A 19,858-nucleotide genomic window follows, 5' to 3' on the forward strand; every position below is an offset into this window, starting at 1 on the left:
GCCGTATTTTCAGGATGCTGACTACAAGAGTACTTGACATACAGAAGGCACCCAACAAATATTTGTTTAATTAACCAGTTCATTAAACTCCAATTTGTTTTTGACTTCCATGCTATTTTCATGGTCTCAGTGGAAGATATAATTCTAGAACCACTCAGAAAAACCCTCCTGGATTAAGGAGGAAACTGCTGTCTGAAGGACATCTGTGACTCTTGGCTCATCGTCTCGGAGGGAAGGGGAAGATCTGCTGGCTGTCCCAGGGATGGAAGGGGTGTAGGACACTGAGGCAGCATGATCTGGTGCAGCATTTATAAGAACTGAACCGCAAATTCGTTTCTAGTTGTTCTCTCCTAATTAGTTTTCTGATTGGGAAAACAAAGCTTCAATGACAGTAAAAATGCTCTTGTTCCCGTGGTACCAAACGTTAAATTACAAATGACATCTACTTTGCCCTTGGGATAAGATTATTTTCTGGGGCTGTTCCGTAAGGTTGTTTGCGTTTCTCATGCTCACCGCCCCTGAGCTCACCTGTCGGTCTGAGACAGGTTCTGGCTTGCTGAGGGTGCCCTGTTCCTACAGCTGTACAGGAGGAAAGCTGCTGGGGACTCACTTAGAAGCTGAGGGAGGAGGCAGAGGACATGGACCCTGCTCTCATCCAAGCCTCTCCAGGCTCTTTCACAGTTTGATAGTGAAACCACACCATCAAACAGGGAGTCACTTTGTTGATCCTGTCCCCCACCCCTTACACATATACCAATGTCAATGGTGGCTCCTACCTTGTTACCGTAACACGTGTTGTTTAATCTATGGATTCGTTTGCTCCTGTGTATAACTCTTAATGACCTTAATGTCTTCACATTCACAACACTTAATAGGTAAGAAACTCACCATGATTAAATGCCGGGTTTTAGTTCTTCAGCTAGTTAGTGGCAAGGCCAGAATTCAAACTCAGACCTCTAGACTCCAAGATCAGGGCTCTCCCCCCTGCAACTACCTCTCTACCTTTGCATTCAAAGAATGGTTTGCTATAAAAATTATTTTTCATAACTATGCTATATTGCTAAGTAAGCAGAATCTTTAAGGGTCACAAATTCAGAGAAAGCTGAAGATAAATCAGCAGGCTATAAAAGACAGTTGATAGCTTTTATTTGGTAAATTACACACGAAGTCAGACATTTCCCCAAGTTTGGGTGATAGCTTTGTTTCTCCTGAGAGCTGAGGCTGATGGAATGAAAAGATGCAGGCTCAGCTTTCCAGCACCCACCTCTACTGCCTGGGAGGCACTGCTGGAGCCTTCTTTTTTTTTTTTTTTTAAAGATTTTATTTATTTATTTGACAGAGATAGAGACAGCCAGCAAGAGAGGGAACACAAGCAGGGGGAGTGGGAGAGGAAGAAGCAGGCTCATAGTGGAGGAGCCTGATGTGGGGCTCGATCCCATAACGCCGGGATCACGCCCTGAGCCGAAGGCAGACGCTTAACTGCTGTGCCACCCAGGCGCCCCATGCTGGAGCCTTCTTAACCAGTGGAGTCAGGCACCAACTGGCTCAGTTGCACAAATAGCAAAGGGCACTTCGCTCCCTGACAGATTCCTACCAAAATAAAAAACCTGGTGTTGTAATGGCCAAGCAGATATTCCCTCTACAGACTTCACATAGAAAATGAAGTGGTGAATTCAGTTACTGTCTACCTAATTCTGGCAATTTTAAAGACGTTAATAATTAATTCTAATTTTCCCTCCCTTCCACCACGCACTCATGCCAGATAAAGGGGAGTTAATGTTTGCTTGAATGATCCAGATAATTGCTTATTCTTTCCACTTGCCTGAGCATGTTCTGAAAGCATAGATATCAATTACCACCAGGAAGTGGTGGTTTTCCCCCTTACCTCTTTATCAGTTTTTAAAAGTGTCATGTGACCAGAGGGATAGTCCTGTGCCCAGAGGCTGAGACATGTAAAGAGATGGGGTGACAGGAGAAGGGCCTGGCTGTATACAGAGATCTACAGGGCTTACAGGAGAGAAAGACAGCAGGAAGAAATGTCTTTAAACACTGCTTTTAAAAATCCTAGTTTTTTTTTTAAGATTTTATTTATTTATTTGACAGAGATAGAGACAGCCAGCGAGAGAGGGGACACAAACAGGGGGAGTGGGAGAGGAAGAAGCAGGCTCATAGCAGAGGAGCCTGATGTGGGGCTCGATCCCATAACGCCGGGATCACGCCCTGAACCGAAGGCAGACGCCCAACTGCTGTGCCACCCAGGCACCCCTAAAAATCCTAGTTTTTGACCCCATAATTCTGCTTCTGAGAATTTATCCTAATCCTTATCAGTGGAGGTCCAACCTGGAAAAGAGAGATGTCTCTGAGTGGTTACAGCGGGGGTGCCCCAGAGCTGAGCACCATCAAGAAGCCTCTCCAGCTCCCTAGACTGAGGGGAAGGAGGTGAAAGGACCAGGATCTAGGGTCACCTGATGGAAGCAGGGAACTTGATGCACCTGTTGGGCAGTGGTGGGACCACTGAGGAGAGAGACACTTAGCGCTGGAGCCTGAGACCCCCGGCCCTCCCCCATTCCCACCTCCCACTGGACAAGTCCACAGGGAAACCGGCTGAACAGGAGTCTGAGGAGCTCAGCCTGCAGGATGCACCCACCCCCAGGACACAGAGCAGAACTCAGGGAGAGCGAGAAGTGGCTCAGAGGGCTCACAGGCCCAGGAAAGCAGCCTTGAGTGAAATAACATCTATTTTGATAAGTGAATTGCTTGCAAATGGGTAGATGAGATCATAGATGCTTGTCCCTTATTATAAAGAGTGAGTTTGGGTAAGAGAAATGAGATCATCAGAAGAACTCGAGGAAAAGAAGTTCGGGAAATGTAACAAATACAGGTGGAATAAAAGCTAGAGTTCAGACAGATAAAAGTGGAATGCATACTTGTAAGTGATAAGAGAAAGAGGGAAATAACCTCTGCGCAAGTAGAACACGCTAAGACAAACTACACACTACAGCTTACTTTCTCACACATGAGCTGGGCCTTATTCATAACAGTAGAGTGTCAAAATAATTGCATGATGTGATATGAGATGGGCCAGTGACAAAGAATCATAGAAGGTATGATTCTCTATCTTGAAGTCCTACCACCCGTCCAGGCACATGTTGAATGTCTTGAGACCCTGGAGTCTGTATCCTGATAGATGATCAGGAATAAAGGATGGAATGGGCAAAGAGTAACACAAGGGGTCATAGAAAAGCTGGAGTATAGACCTCTAGGGACCTGAGCAGAACAGATAAAAAAATCAACCAGCAGGGGCGCCTGGGTGGCGCAGTCTTTGAGCGTCTGCCTTCGGCTCAGGGCTTGATCCCGGCGTTAGGGCATCAAGCCCCACATCAGGCTCCTCTGCTATGAGCCTGATTCTTCCTCTCCCACTCCCCCTGCTTGTGTTCCCTCTCTCGCTGGCTGTCTCTGTCTCTGTCGAATAAATAAATAAATTAATTTAAAAAAAAATCAACCAGCAACTCAAAGGGATGACTAACAATAACATCCTAATTGTTATTTTGCCAAGAAAAGCCTAAACCAAAAAAAAAAAAAAAAAAAAAAAAAGCTATGAACTACAAATACCATATGTCACTAAAGAAATAGGAAGACAAAGAAAATCTTAGAATAAGTCTAGGTCTTTAAACTGAATACATTTAGATCAAATAAAGCTAACTACAGTGTCCGATTTTTCTCTGTCTGCTACAAAGCCATATTTGATAACTACGGGATTTTTATGACCCCTGAACCTCTTCCTCATCCCCAGATTCAATGATCTTGCCCTATTTTGTGAAAGCAGTTTGTGTCCTATAGCAGGCACCGGCTGAAGAGATTGCTAGAGTTAACAGCAGATTTAAATTTAATTGATATCTTGCCAGATGACTGACTTGCCATGGATCACTGAAGAACCCTACTGCCAGAAGGAAAATTGCTCTCAGCCAAAGGAAAGAGGAAACGTAGTGGCCACACCCTCCTCTCCAGCAGATCCCTTCACCATGTTTGTGCCAGAGAACATAATTTCCTTTGGCTACAGTTCTTTGGACCACACTCAGCTCCTGACTCCAGTGCAATCAATCTCCAATCAGTCAGAAGTTTAGGGGGTGGCCCTGGTACAAAAAACATTGTCCAAACAGGGATGGTGATGGCTTAACAGACTCTTGGCTCTTGCTGAGAATTTGCCTATGAGATATATGTGGAGACAACTGAGTTCCTGCTCCGTTCTAATGATGGTACTATTGTGAAGCTGGAGATTTCCTGTTACCGAAAGAGGTAGCAGGGGCTCTGTATCTGCAGGGTGGCTTTGTGAGTGGCTCCTGAAAGCCTAATCTTGAGCTTACTTTTCCCCTCCCAATGACTCAATAAGCCCTGTAATATCTGCAGTAAATCCTTTCCAGCTTGAACTGGTTGGAGTGGATTCTGTTGTCTGTAACTGAGCCCTGGCTGATACAAATGTAATTTCTGCATTAAAGGCATGCAGCCTTACGGGGAGAGAGGCGTGTGGACAAGTCCCGGAGGACACTACTGTAATTCAGGCGCTTACAGAGTACACTGGGTACACGGAGGAGCAAATATCTAAACTTCAGCGTACAAAGGAATGATTCACAGGGAAGGGGCTCTCACATTTGGAACAGGTCTAGGAGGTTAGCAGAAGCACAAGGCAAGAAGGGCATTGCACATCAAGGAAATGGCGAAGATAAGATGAGAGAATTTAAGAGAGTTGAATTGAGGGACAAGGACAATGAGAGAAGGGGCTGGTCAGGTTGCAGGTGCGTGCGTGCTAGAGCTGTAAGAAACTTTAGGTACATTCTAGTGCACTCCATTTATTTTACATATCCAAAAACTGAAGCTAGAGCATAGGTGTTCTGACTCCCAGGTCATTGCCCTTCCAGGTAATACGCACGGAGTCCTGAATGTATTGTTCAATGGTAAGCGTTATAAATAGCAGAACAGAGAAAGTGGGTGAGTGACAAAATGTCCAGAGAGCTGAGAACGGTGAGGCTGGGATACCCTGAGCTGAAGTGGCAAGAGCTGTCTGACTTCGCTCCTCCATGTAGCACACAGCCCAAGGCAGGGGGAGCCTGCGACACACTCCTGTCAATCAGCTCCTTGCCTACTGCATGCTCCAGTGGTCCCATATGGGTCAGGCATCACGGCTCTGTTCCATAAACCAAAGCCCCCTTAGTACCCTGGTCACCAGACATAAAGGAAGAAGAAGGGAGAGACTGTTGGTAGAATGGCTCAAATCTGCAAAACTTCTTCTGGAAAAACCTTGTGAGGATCATGCTCTCTCCTTTATCCTCCACATTCAAAATTCATTTATCAATTTCTTTACCATCCATCCAACCACCCATCCACCTATCTGTCCATCCTTCTGTCCCTTCATTTATCCACTCATCTATCCTTCCCACCACTGATCTGTTAATATTTCTACATATCTGTTTATTTATATATCTACAGCTACAATGTCAAATACTTTCGTAGTGCTTCCCCTCTTTTAGGCAGCACACTTTATATGAATTAACTCAGTTCCCGTAATCTTCACGTCCTCGCGATGTATTATTTTTATCTCCATTTTACAGATGAGGAAATCAGACACAGCGAGGTTAAGTAACTTGCCCAAGGTCACAAAATTTATATCTGTTATCTTCCTTTGTGTTTACATCCCTTCTCTTTCCTTGAAGGGTGACTCATCCCACTCATCATAGGGTTTCTATTTCTTAGTTACCTCTCAACCTGTCTCCTTCTAAGTTACCTTCTAAGCCACCTGACCAGCTCCTGATTTGGGTTGACTGCCAGTACTGTTCCTGCGAGTCACTCTGATTTCAACCTCCACTTCCTCTTCCTCCATACGTCACACATTTCCCTGGCACAGGCAGAGTGATCTTTGCAAGCAATGTTTCTCCAGGGAGCTGTCCTGAGCATTGAGGGATGTCTGATAGGTCTGGCGTCTGACCACTAAGTTAACAGAGGTGCCCCTCAGTCATCGTGAGAAAAGAAATGCCCCTGGACATGTTCAAACAACAGAGTTGAGAATTTTTGTTAAAAACCCTACATGAGATCATCTCTCTTAGGGGCACCTACCTGGGTGGCTCAGATGGTTAAGCGTCTGCCTTCGGCTCAGGTAATGATCTCTGGGTTCTGGGATCAAGTCCCTCATCGGGCTCCTGGCTCAGCGGGGAGTTGTCTTCTCCATCTCCCTTTCCCCCTGCTCATGCTGTCTCTCATTATCTCTCTGTATCTCTGTTTCAAATGAATAAATGAAATCTTAAAAAAAAAAAAAGATCATCTCTCTTAAATCTACTCTAAACCCTAAGATGGGTTTTAATGAACAAATATTCAACACATATTTGTTCATCTCTTCCCAGGCCAGGCACTGGGCTAGGTGGTGGGGAGGTAGCAGCAGACAAGCAAGACAAGGCAAACCCTCGTGAAGCACACGGTCTCCAGGGGATACCGGATGTTGAACAAATACTCACAGATGTGTTCAATGCCACATAGGAGAAGGGCAGGCAGGGAGCCCCGGGAGCCTGCAGGGCCAGGAAATGTTCCCTAAAGGAGCTAAGATTTAAGCTACAACCCAGAGGGTGAGCAGGAGTCAAGTGGGCACAGTGGGCAGCGGGGAGAGGGTGAATGTTCTGGGTAGAACTGCACGGGCATAGTCCTCTAGGAGGAGAAAGGCATGTCAAGTCCTGCAGCCAAAAGAACCATGGCGAGGCCTGGGCTGAGTGGTTTGGGGAGATAGCCCACCAACGTGGAGATAGACAATGGGGGTCATTGTTTGACCCAAAGACTTAGAGGCACCGAATGCTATGAGATGGGACGAAAAGAGATAGGGGAGCGGCTACCGATGGTGAATGAGTCAAGGAAAGAATTGTTTTATTTATACATTTATTTGCTGCCTTTATTTATCTGAGCAGAACAAAATATTTCCTTTCTGCTCCCAGCCATCTGCCTTTGGTCCATGGAGCATGTAGTCAAACTCGGATGGGTGCCTGGAAGTGGGGGAGAGAGAGAGAGTTTGCTTTCCGGAGGAGGGAAGGAGGAGGAGGCTGAAGACGCAGGAGCGAGGGAAGTCTGGGGGCGGGACAGAACTGACAGGAAAGTCTTACCAGAGAACTGAACTGCGCCAATTATTCAATGGCCTGCAATTATGAAACACTGGCATGATCGCTGGTACCTGCGGAGGAGGCTCAGGGGAGGCTGTAATTCAAAAATGAGATAGATTTGTTGAGCTCTTTGATGAGAATCTGATTGACCTCTCCCTTCATTTAGCTGAGCCCATGGCCACCTCTAGTCTCCTTTTAGGAAAATTGATTTCGGTTGCAATTGATGGGCTCTCAACAGCAAAGGCAGAGCCTGCAAGTGTAGAGCCCGAGGTGGGGCGCTCTCTTCCGGGCGGAAGAAGTCTTTCTACTTCCTCCCCCTGCTCCTGACTGCTGACCCCAAGGACAGCTTATGGGGATGTTCTCTTCCTTCCAACAGTGGGAGGAGAACCAGATACCCAACACGTCTGCTCCTATTAAAGAACGGCTCTGCCAACTTCGGTATATTACATTATGGACGATTGTATGTTCTTGACACACAATTACACAGATGCTGTCAACATGTTAGACTCTGAATTCTTTTTCAAAAGGGAAAGACAGTAGCTTCTCTATATGTCACAGCCCTTTGCTTAGCTACCTGTTATAAAACTTATATTATGCTGATTTCTCTTTTCATGTTTATCTATCATTCCCAGTATTCTGTAAATTTTCGAAGAGCATGAAATTTTCCAAGATGAGATTCTTGACTCCTCCCCTCCCGTTATTTCCATGTCCCATCAGCCAGCAAGTACTGTGAATTTTATCCTTTCTAATTTGTGTTCTTATGCCAGGGTGACACGTGGTGTCTTTCATCGATGCTAACAGATGAAGTTTGGCTGGAATCAGGATTGGGACTAGGATGAAATGAGTAAAGCACTCATCTCAGATGCAAAAATTTTAAGGTAATGCCCCCCAAAAACCTCATTCAGTCATCAAGATAAATAATATTTTAATGCAATATCTTTTAAAAAATCAGAATCAGTGCCCAAAAAATCCATTATGAACAAATGCCAAAATTTTAGATAAAGAAGTGCCTTGCTGAGCCATATTAGAGCCTGAGGCAAAAGGAAAACTCAACACGGATCCTATCTTTATTTAAAATTTTGTGTTAAAATGTTATGTTGATGACATGAGGCTTTGACACCCTCATAAATTTTGCACCCAAGACAAGTACCTTACCTGCCGGACCATAGCCCTGTCCCTGGCTGGGACACTCCTAGATTGTTGAGGACAGTATCCCCGACTTGCTTTTAGGTTTAGCAAATGCTGAGGACAGTAAGCTGTCTTCTGTCTATACACCATCCTTGCCCCTTTTCAGTCTTCTCTTTTATAGAAAGCTTTAGTCATACTAAACCATCAGGTGGTCCCAATATTCTTTGCCTTCTCATACCTCTCTCTGGTATGCATGCTAAGTCTGCTACTTGGGATGCTCTTCCCCACTTGATAATTTCCTCGTCATTCATCTGACCCCGCTGAACCATCACCTCTTTGAGCCTTCTTTTATGTCTGCAATCAGATCTTATTATTTATTTCCTCCTTCCACTTATGTTACAGCACCAAACACATTCCATTGCTACTATTTATTTATTGGGGTATTAGGAACAAATGTTTATTTTAAATTGGTTCCAGAATACCATTAGGGAGAGAACTGTCTTTCCATCCTCTCTGAGGGTACAAGCCATTTTTACTTAGATATTAAAGGCAAGGTGACTCCATAACAACGGAGGATTTGCGGATAGACACATTTTCGTTTCCCTATGGACTTTGAGTTCCCTAAAGAGAGGGACCACATCTTTTTCATCCTCCAGTAGGCACGTGGTGAGCTTTCAATAACATTTGACTAGAACGTGGACTCAGTGTGCTAACACTGCTTCTGTCACCCCAATCCTACTGGTCGGTGGTGGTAGATGTCTATCAGTGGAACAAAAGAAACCAAACATTACTATTAAGAGCTGTTCAAAAGACAAATTCTTTTTTTAAAAAACTAAGAACAGCGTGGAAAAATAACCAAATGTGAACCTGTCATGAAAGTATGGTTAGTGATGAAGTAAATAAACCTTGCAGCAGAGAAGGAGTCTGGAAGCCAAAGAGACGGGAGGCTGGTTAAGGAGGAGCTACCAATCTGTGCTAGTTCTCCCTGGACAGTGGCAGAGTTAATCTGAGGTGAAAGGCTTTGGAAGCATAGGAAAATAATCACCGCACTGCTTTCAGTGGAATTCTTAGGACCAAAAACCTATGCTTTGGAGGAAAGAAAGGGTTAGCAGCTGACTATTCTCTTTCTCCCTGAGAAGCCACTGGAAACAGAGGAAGAAAGGAAGGAAAATAAAGTCAGTTGACTCGATCAGATCTTCTTATAAACATACTGATGATACACCTCCCGGAAAGGAAATAAATGGATACTTACTAATGAGAGAGCACTTAGCTATGAAAAGCTTTTTAGCAGGGTGTACCTGGTCAGTCTAGGATGGCATGATAAATATACCTGGAATCTAAGGCTATGTGGGGCACAGCTCGCTGGAAAATGACATGCAAACGTAAAACTATATGAGTATAAAACTGAGGTGATTTATGACCCAAGTTGTTCTTTTGCTTTAGTGATGACAGCACACGACTTAGTGATTTCATTTGTTAAATCTGGACCAAAGTAAATTTCAATGTAGCAAGAAAGGACCTAGAGAGCTGCTCTCATGGACCAGGGTCTCCTGTCCCTCACAATTACCTGTATTCTTGAAATTATTAGTAAGTCTTGTTACTGGGCAAGATCTCTATCTCCTGTGAGTCTGATTCAAAAACCTGACCCTTTGTGTTACCTTATCTTGAATATCCAAGTCTTATACACAGTTTATATTTTCTTTATTTCCCTTAGTTTTTAGAAATATTGCTTTAGGTGAGATATTTGTAAAGTCCTTTTGCCTGATACATACTAAAGCACTCAACAGCTATTAGTTTGTCCTCCTTCTTGTTCTTCAGGATATAGGCTTGTCTCAGTTATGCTATGGAAAACAGGAGAAAAAGAGGGCCCCATGTGGTAGTGGCATTTGGGATAGAATTGAAAGATTTCACAAATATAAATGCTCAAGATGAAGGACCTGTTGAATATTTATACAGCCTTCCTTTCCTTTTTGGAGATTTTTCTCCATCAGGAGCTCTTCTCTGCTTGTTCCTACAGAAGTCCCAAAAAGAGGCCCAGGGCACACTCATGGTAAGGCTGTAAAGGTCATGAGTGGAAGGTCAGTGCTCACTCAGGCAGGGTGCCTTTCCTCATTTAATGCTTCTCAGTGTGGAGCACAACTCTCAGGTCTGCAAACTCAGATATCTGATTTGTTTGTGCCTCAAGACAGAATCCATCTTTTAGGGCAGACTCACATTAACTAACCTCACAGAGGCTGAAGTATAACAAACACAAGCATGCATGTATTTATTTATATGAAAAATGGAACAGGAGACATCCTTGTCCTCTGGCTGGCACATTCTCTGTAAGCAATTTATTTGGAAAACTAGAGTCAGAAGGTCCCTTGGTGAGTAGGCATTCATTCCAAAAATATTTAGTGCCTACTAGGGGTACCAGAAACCTTTGGAAACAGAGGTTACAGCAGTCAACAACATTTACAAATCCCTGCCAAAGGAGGGGGCACATTCCTAAGGAAGATGAGCCAAGAGACAAGCAAACAACAGTAAACGGTTTCCAGATAGAGATTAGTCCTATAAAGAAAATAAAACAAGATGAGAAGATAGAGCGTACTGGGAGACAAAGGGAAGGCATGTTATTTGGGAAAATATGACAAGAAAAAGCCAGCCACATGAGCTGGGGCTGGGGAATTAGCAGGTGCAAAGGTCCTGACACAGAGCTGGCAAGTTGGAGGAACAGAGGGAAGGCCAGTGTGGCGATAGGAAAGTGAGTGAGGGGCAAAGTGGTGGGTGACACGGTAGAGAAGGAAAGTGGAGGTCAGTTCTCACAGGGCTTCAAGGGCTACGATTAGGAGTTAGGGCACCATTCTACATGCAGTTCAAAACAACTGGATGGGGGCGCCTGGGTGGCTCAGTCGCTAAGCATCTGCTGTCTGCTCAGGTCATGATCCCAGCGTTCTGGGATGGAGCCACATGGGGCTCCCTGCTCAGCGGGAAACCTGCTTCTCCCTCTCCCACTCCCCTGCTTGTGTTCCCTCTCTCACTGCCTCTCTCTCTGTCAAATAAATAAATAATCTTTAAAAAAAAAAAACTGGATGATTTCGGTAGAGGAGTGACTTTATAAATCATTGTATGGCAGTTGGGTAGACAACAGATGGGAGGGCAGAGAGGAAGCAGGGAGATATGTTAGGAGGCCCCTGCAGTGGTCCCAATGGGAGATGATGGGGTTTGGGGTAAGGGCCATGGTGAAGACAGAAAAGATTAAAAAAACAGTTCAGGGGTGCTGCTGATGGGGCTACTAGATGTACAGGAAAGGAAAGAATCAAGTATGCCTCCTGGGTTAGGATAGTCAGAAAAGGGGCATTAATGATGCATGTTTTGAATAGCACAGATACCTGGCTGCATGAACCTGCTGAATCTTCCTTTATTCCTGCCTCCAAGACCAGAGAGATGAGTCCAGACTGTCCTTCTCCAGGCACCGGTGGGGGTGAAGAGGGGCTGTCAATGCTGCCTTTTGATCCTCTTTTTCTGTGCATCCATTCAGTTCATTCAAGCAGTCTTTATTAAGCACTTCCTGCATGGTTCGCACTGTTTTCGGTCTTGAGATTATAACAGCAGAGAAATAACACCGTCAAGTATCAACAGGGCATCGGGAGAGTTTGTGCTCTGGAAGACAGCCATTCTGCATCCCTCCCTTCTCCTTCCCGTTCCTTACCTCCCCCTTCCGTAAAGCTTCCATAAAGCTTTCTTTGGGTCACCCCTCCACCAATCCACCCCCCCAGCCAACCCTTCCACCTCCATCCCCCCTCCCCACTGGGCAGAGCCTCAGCAGGCTTATGCAGTTCGTTCCCCCAAGAACCTTCTGTGGCTCTTCCCCTACTTCCAGCCATGGACATTCAGCTCCCTCGAGTCTTCCCTATCTAACCTGGCAAACTAAAGGAGGCTCATCTTGCAGAGGAGGTGAGGCTGGGTTTTTTTCAGACACAATCTAGGAAATGAGCTGAGGGACCACAGGAAGCATCTGAAATCACCACGAGTCCATGAAACCAAGGGAATCCTAACATACCATTACCTCTGTGTCCCTAAAAAGCCTCTCTCATTATCTCCTGCATCGCATCAGAGCAATGATTGGTACTCATTTGTAGAATGAGCCCCTCCTAGACACTTGCTCCTGCCCTCTTCTCATTCTCAATAAGAACAAATCACTTGATATTTGTACAACATTTTGCAAGTTAAAACGTGCTTTTGGCGAGATCTCACTTCATCTTTAAACCACTGTGGAAAAGTACATGGTGCAGATATCGACGTGTCCTCTGGACATGTGAATGGCTTGTCTGAAGCCACAGGACTTTCAGTCTGGTATTTTTATTGGGGTCACATTCCCTTTTACTCAGTGCTTTAAAAAGAGCATGTTCTGGGGCGCCTGGGTGGCACAGCGGTTAGGCGTCTGCCTTCGGCTCAGGGCGTGATCCCGGCGTTATGGGTTCGAGCCCCACATCAGGCTCCTCCGCTGTGAGCCTGCGTCTTCCTCTCCCGCTCCCCCTGCTTGTGTTCCCTCTCTCGCTGGCTGTCTCTCTCTCTGTCAAATAAATAAATAAAATCTTAAAAAAAAAAAAAAAAAAGAGCATGTTCTGTAGTAATGGCCATGTCTCTGTTAATGTATACTATACATACGTGCTGTATCTAAATATGGAAAATGCCTATAATCTGAATGTATGCTGCCTGTGCTTGCCTTTCTCAAAGATCTATTCCTGGAAACTATCTGATAAAGAGGATTCAAGTTTCCCATAGAAAAATGTAATCTCTGAGAATTATGTTGCCAATGACCCAGTATCGACTTGAATCACAGATTAGAATCAGAGTGTGTTGGAAAAGCAGTGTTCTATCAAGTAGAAACTTCTAAAGCAATCTGATTCATTCCTTAAAATGATAAATAATGGAATTTTAGAGCTAGAAGGAACTGTGAGGTCGTCTAAGGCAGTTCATTTATTTTGCAGATAAGGACCCTGAGACCCATAGAGGCAAAACGAATCCCACATGTTTATGTATACAGCTAAGTCAGGGAAGGTACTGAGACCAGAAGGAAGCTTCTGGTGCTTGCCTGGTGCTCTTTCCACCATTCCACTTGTCTCCATTTAAAAAGTCCTGATTCTACTCACACTGATGATTTGAAGAATCCCAGTGTGGGAGGGTGGGGGGGGTAGGGGAGGTTCTTGTTTCAACTCCTGGATCTTTTTATAAATCTTTTTTTTTTTTTTTAAGATTTACTTATTTATTTGAGAGAGAGAAAGAGTGCATACGCATGCACCCAAGCACAGGAAGGGGCAGAGGGAGAGAATATCCTAGCAGACTCTGCTGAGCGCAGAGCCCAAAGCAGGGCAGTTCTCACAACTCATGAGATCAGGACCTGAGCCAAAATCAAGAGTGGGGCACTTTAACTGACTGAGCCACCCAGGCACCCCTGTTTTTCAAATCTTGAGATATAAATTACATATAGAGGTTTTAAGCAAATGGTTTGATGAATTTTGACAAATGTACACATCTTAAAAGACATTTCTAGGAGTTGAATTGGTGGGTAATGGGTAGATATATGTTATGAGAGTTCCAGTTTCTTCACAACCTCACCAACACTTGTAAGCTCTGTCTTTTAAATTTTAACCATCCTAGGGATGTATAGTGCTATCTCATTACAGTTTTAATTAATATTTCCCTGATGATTAATGATGTCATCCATCTTATTATGACCAATATACTATTACATGTACATAGAATAATTTATAAATTCCACCAAGTGAATAAACAAGCTAAAGAGTGATTTTTTTTTTTTTTTTTTTAGTTTCCTTGGAATTGAGGGCTTCCACAAGAAAATTTGGATATTCTGGTTTTCTTTTCATGAACTCTCCAGGCAAGATTCAACTGATGATTTCTTTTCTGTCAACACATTATTTGTAGCAAGCAGATATATTCAGAAGTATGCCATTAGTGATTCTTTCTAAAGTAGTTGTCCCAGCAGTTAAATATTTGATGATTTCAGTAAGGACATTAGTTATAAAAATTTAAGAGGGCATCAGTGGAGTACAGGGAAAGTGTGGCCTTTGAAGTCATAGAGAATTAGATTTTGATCCTGGCTCAAGTTTCAGTTTTCTCACCTTAAAATGAAGACAAGGATACTTACTGTATTCATTTTTTATGGATGCTCTAATAAATTATACAACTGTGGTGGCTAAAAATGAATTTACGTTTCTGGAGGTCAGAAGTCCAACATGGATCTCACCGAGTTAAAATCAAGATGGCAGCAGGGCTGCATTCCGGCTTCTAGAGGCTGCGTATGTTCCTTGGTGGATGGCCCCTTTTATTTTCATTCATGGCTTAACAGGTGTTTTCCCAGGTTGGGGTCCTAGGAGCACAACTGGCCACAATAATAGTATCCAAATAGCATTTCTCTGGCGTAAGCCCCAGCCTGCAGAATTATAGGGCCTCTAAACCTCACCGCCATCCCCACAAGAGCCTCTCAGTTCCAATGGAGACCTGGGGCAACTCACAAGCCATCCCTGCTGCAGAGCACATTTCTAAGTGCCGCTCCCCAGCAGTGGACCCCGTCTGTGCTCCCTCACACCGGGTACCTCCATCCCTCCTCAGCTGATGTGCCGGCAGCCTCCGTGAAGCCTGTGACACTAGGGCCAAGTCCGAGCCATCCCCCGTCAGACCCACGCACACCTAACCTTCTCTAGGTCTCCACCTCTGTTACCTGCTGGGGGGCCTCCAGGATGGGGTTTACACTCTCACTGCTGTTGCCCACATGCCAGTTCTGCATGGTTGTGTGGCTCACCCAGGCCCAGTCTCCACTGAAGTTACTGAAGCCATACCTCATTACTGTCCCCCTCGTCCACCCCTCTGACCACACTGCACAAGTCTCCATCGCACCATTCTTCCCTGCCATGGCTGTACATGCCCATGTCTATTACAACAACCTTCCAACAGATGGCAGTCTAGAGCCTTGAGAAAGGGATGCCTTTTTTTTTTTTTTAGTATGGTTGACACACATTACATTAGTTTCAGGTGTACAACATAGTGACTCAACGTCTCTCTACACTATGCTATGCTTATAAGTGTAGCTACCATCTGTCACCATATAATGCTATACAATACCATTGACTAGGGATGCCTTTTCTAATTCACGAAAGGTACTGGAGGGACTAGCGGCAGTGTCCCCACCACGGAAGGGCCTTCGCAGCGTATTATTCCTCTCTTGAAACATGTAAGACAGAGGTAGCCCTGCGGATCTTGTGCTTTTGAGCCCTGACATCAGCCCAAAGGATCCGGAGAGCAAGCGCTAGGGTCAAAGAGCATGAAGGTACTCAGCATGTACTTCCGCCCAGGCTAAAGAAGAGTGCCCCTGCTGTGCCGCCCCGGGTGCCACCAACCCCTCTCTGTCCCCGGGAAAGAGGGCCTCTGGCTGGAATGCAGGCAGAAGGACGCCTCGCAGGCTCGCTTTCTGCCCTGCCCCCAGCTGCTGGAGGCGCTACCTCTCAGGTGTACGGGGGTCAGGAGTTGGTTTCCTGTGCCTAAGGCAGCAGAAGAGTCTCCTTTTCTGTTCCATGACTCCGTAAGGCATTGCAACCAAGGGGGTGCCTGTATGGGCCTTAGAAGGTGACATTCAAGGGTCCCTGAGGTGGCCTCGAATATGTTCAGGTGAAACCAGAGGCATGAGAAAGCTCAGGCTGCCTGTTTGGATAGAATGAGTCACACAGAGCAGAGGGTGTGAAATATTAAACAGTTCAGCCTGAAGCACTCTGATAGTTTAAATACCATTCACTGCCCCAGGAAGCAGCCTTGGGGGGGGTGTTGAGGGGGAGGAGTTGAGGGGGGGGTGTGGGCAGGAAGTCACAGACACTGAGGCTTGGGTGACCAGAGCAAAGCAGAGTGTCACCACAGAGATAACAAGTTTTCAGTCGCCAGTTTTGTCAATTAATGGTTGTGTGGGTCGTTGGAACAGGTGACACCAGAGGAAAATGATTTCTACGAAGGACCCAGTCTGTGTGGGGAATGAGCTAGTTCGTGACTAATAAAGAAATGAATGATGAGGTTAATGGTGAAATTAGTGATGAACCGGCCAAGAGTGGCAACTCAGCAAACATCAACAAAGAGATTCCTACAAGGGAAAAACCTTCCAGACCCTCTTCCTCCTGTCTTCCCAGAACTAGGAACTGATGAAGGGGTCCCTGCACACATTGCATACGCATGCACATGCTCAATGAAAGCCGGGATTCTATGAGATTCCTCAGTTTTCTAATGTCATATACATTGCGGTCAGAGAGCAGTTTTAGGCAGGAGACTGTGTTCTCGATTTCCTAGCCTTTTCTCTGAAAAGTCTCAGCTATTCCACTGCTTTCCAACCATGGCTTTCTGGAAAGATTAACAGCTATAACAGTGATATAAAGAAGTAGAATAATGGTAATAATGATATTATAATATCATCTGACTTTCTGTACTTTTCTATGCATTATCCCACCTGAAGCTATCAGTATTAGGGTCCTGCGGAGAAAAACAAATAAAAGTGTTGGCAAAGTACTTTGTAAATAATTAAATACCAGTCATTCATCCCAGTAGTATTCTTTAAAAAAACAAACAAAAAAACACACAATACTTTTTACATAAAAAAAGAAACAACCATGAAATACTTAGGAGTAATTTTAACAAAATCTGTGCAAGAGTGATACTCTGAAAATTACAATATTGTTAAGATAAACTGATAAAACTTAAATAAATGAAGGTGCCATATTCATGCACTGGAACACTCATTAATGTTGACATATCATTTCTTCACAAGTTAATTGAATCTTTCAACAGCATCCCAATCAAAAATCTACAAACTGATTCCAAAAGTTATAGGGAACTACACAGGATCTAGAATAATGAAAATGACTTTGAAAAAAACAAAAACCAAAACCTGAAGAACTCATTCTGATTTGAAGCTGTAATGTCAAGCTACAATTATCAAGATAGTGCGTTACTGGCAAATGGCTTGATTCTGGTAGTAGTCTACGGGAAATCAACCTTTGGAGATTGCAAGAGCTTTCACCATAAATAAGCCACCATAAAATCTGTTAACATCAGTCCTCCCTTTAAATTGTCCTTTTGTCTTTTAAAAATGTTGCAGTACTAAACTGAAAGGAGCAGAGCAAAAGTTTCAAAGCAAATGGATAGAAAGGGCTTCTAAAGACTCCTTAGGCAGGAACAAAGAGCTCAAGATTGACATTTAATTGCACCAACTCCTTCACAGAGCCATTTTATGACAGTGGATCTTTTAGCCAATACACAGAATCCTGCTTCTCCTGGGGGGGCACCCACCCCACCCCATCTCATGCCATCTCACCCCCTGGCAGGAACATTTACCCAGGAGATTTTTTTCCCTTACCTTTTAACAACTGTGTAATTAACACATAATCTAAAAGATTAAGAACCACCTACACTTTTATTTACTTGTTTTCCAAAAGAACAAACCAGGTACAATAGTTAATTGTATTGTACAAAGTGTTGCTTGTCTTCTGGCTATGAGGTCATACTACCTTACTTCCAAGTTACACGTTTGCAGGTTAATGGTGACTCCCTCACTTCAAACAAGTCAAAGTAGTTTGTACTTTTTTCGTTCTTGCCTTTTTGTCTTATTTGATATTGCCTAAAAACCACTGATCGTTATGTAATAATGGACAAGTTCCCTTACCCCAAGGAAGGTCACATCCATAGATATGAAACAGACTGAGGCTTGAGGATGAGAAGAGAGAAAGGGTTCTCCCAACTGTAAATCCTAAGATGCATAAGTCAGGGTAGAGAAGATTCCTTAGGACATTCTGGGGCTTCAATCAGTAACCTTCTGTGGACCCAGCCACCCCGGCAGGGATGCAATGTCTCCGGGGAAAATGTCTGTGTTTACACCTGAAGAGCTATGTCATTAAAGGACTCTAGTGTTGGCTTGGAGCTCCCAGAGTGAGCCAGGAGACACATCTTTTTCTGACTGACTCAGGACCCAGAGGGATGTTGATAGACCAGCAATTATGAGCTCATCAATGGTTTAGCTCATCAAAACCTTTCACTTCGATGAGCAGAGATCGTTATCAGACGATAGGATCAACAGTGGTGAAATCGGCCTCATCACCGCAGATGATCTGACAGTGGATGGAAAGAGGGTAGCAGATGACTGGCTGACCCATCTGTAGGAATCATTTTTACCCTAGACAGGAAGCTTTGAAAATGTTCGGGGTGATAGTTTAAGGGATATTATCAGTGGGTTTGTAAATCATACCAAAAACAATTGTGTATTTATAAGAAAATCAATTAAAATGGTTTTCAATTGACTATTAACAATAATTAAATATTTAAATACAATAAATTTTGTTGATTTTGTAAGGATGTTTTGTAAGATGCTGTCATATAACCATGGATGCTGGTTGGCTGTTGGAACTGTCAGTCTGTGAGAGGATTTAAATGTTGGAAGCATTTGGGGCACCTGGCTGACTCGGTTGGGCTTCTGACTCTTGGTTTTGGTTCAGGTCATGATCTCAGGGTTGTGGGATCAAGCCCTGCATCCCACTCAGCTCAGAATCTGCTTGTCTCTCTCCCTCTGCCCCCCCCCCCCCGCTCGTGCTTGCGCTCACTTTCTCTCTCTCTCTCAAATAAATAAATAAATCCTTAAAAATAAATAAATAAATGTTGGAAGCATTTGGGGTGCCTGGCTGGCTCAGTCAGTAGAGCATGAGACCCTTGATCTCAGGGTTATGAGTTCAAGCCCTACGTTGGGTGTAGAGATTACTTAAAAATAGAATGTTAAAGATAAGTAAATAAATAAATGTTGGAAACATTTGTGAGTGGCACTAAGAGAGTACCTGGGGAATACATAAAATGACTGGCTGGGTTCAGAGGCCCAGGCACAGTATAGGTCACCACCTAGTAATGCTCTGGTTAACAACACAGATCAGTATATCCTGACGGAGCCTTAAATTCCAATTCTAACAGTCTGTCCCCACTTATAGCCAGTTGCCCTTCCATTCATTGCTGTGGTAAATATCTATCGACTGGCCTTTCTATCTCAGCTATTAGTCTGGGCGCTGGAGACAGAGCCTCAGCAAAGTCCTGACTGATGTGAGAAACAAAGGCAGAAGAAAAATTATTAAATTTCCTTATTACTTACAGCCCATTGACAAGTCCTTGAAACAGGCAGAGTGACCTTCTTCTAGGAACTCAGCTGCCTCGATGTTAATACTTTGCTAAGGGGAAAAGGCAATCTTAGCCTGACACCCCAGGATCCCGTTAAGTCTACTTTAACATACAGAACTTCCTTTAGAAGCTCCCTTTTTCTTTATCCGCCCCCCTCCCCAAGATACATGTCAGGAATCATCTTCTAAGCATGTGGGCCACTGATATAGTCTGAAGGGTCTCATGACTGAGAGTTTACTAAACAATAATAAATGATCTTTTCCAACAATAGCTAGACCCCTCAGGGTCCTATAAACCTTGTTTCCAAAATACCTTGGAAATTTGTGCTGTCCCTAACCCCCTCCCAGCATGAAAGTATATAATGGACCACCCCTCATGACCCAGTACAGCTCTTTCTGCCCACGGGT

The sequence above is a fragment of the Ailuropoda melanoleuca genome, chromosome 1 (assembly GCF_002007445.2).
Source record: "Ailuropoda melanoleuca isolate Jingjing chromosome 1, ASM200744v2, whole genome shotgun sequence".
Classification (NCBI taxonomy): domain Eukaryota; kingdom Metazoa; phylum Chordata; class Mammalia; order Carnivora; family Ursidae; genus Ailuropoda; species Ailuropoda melanoleuca.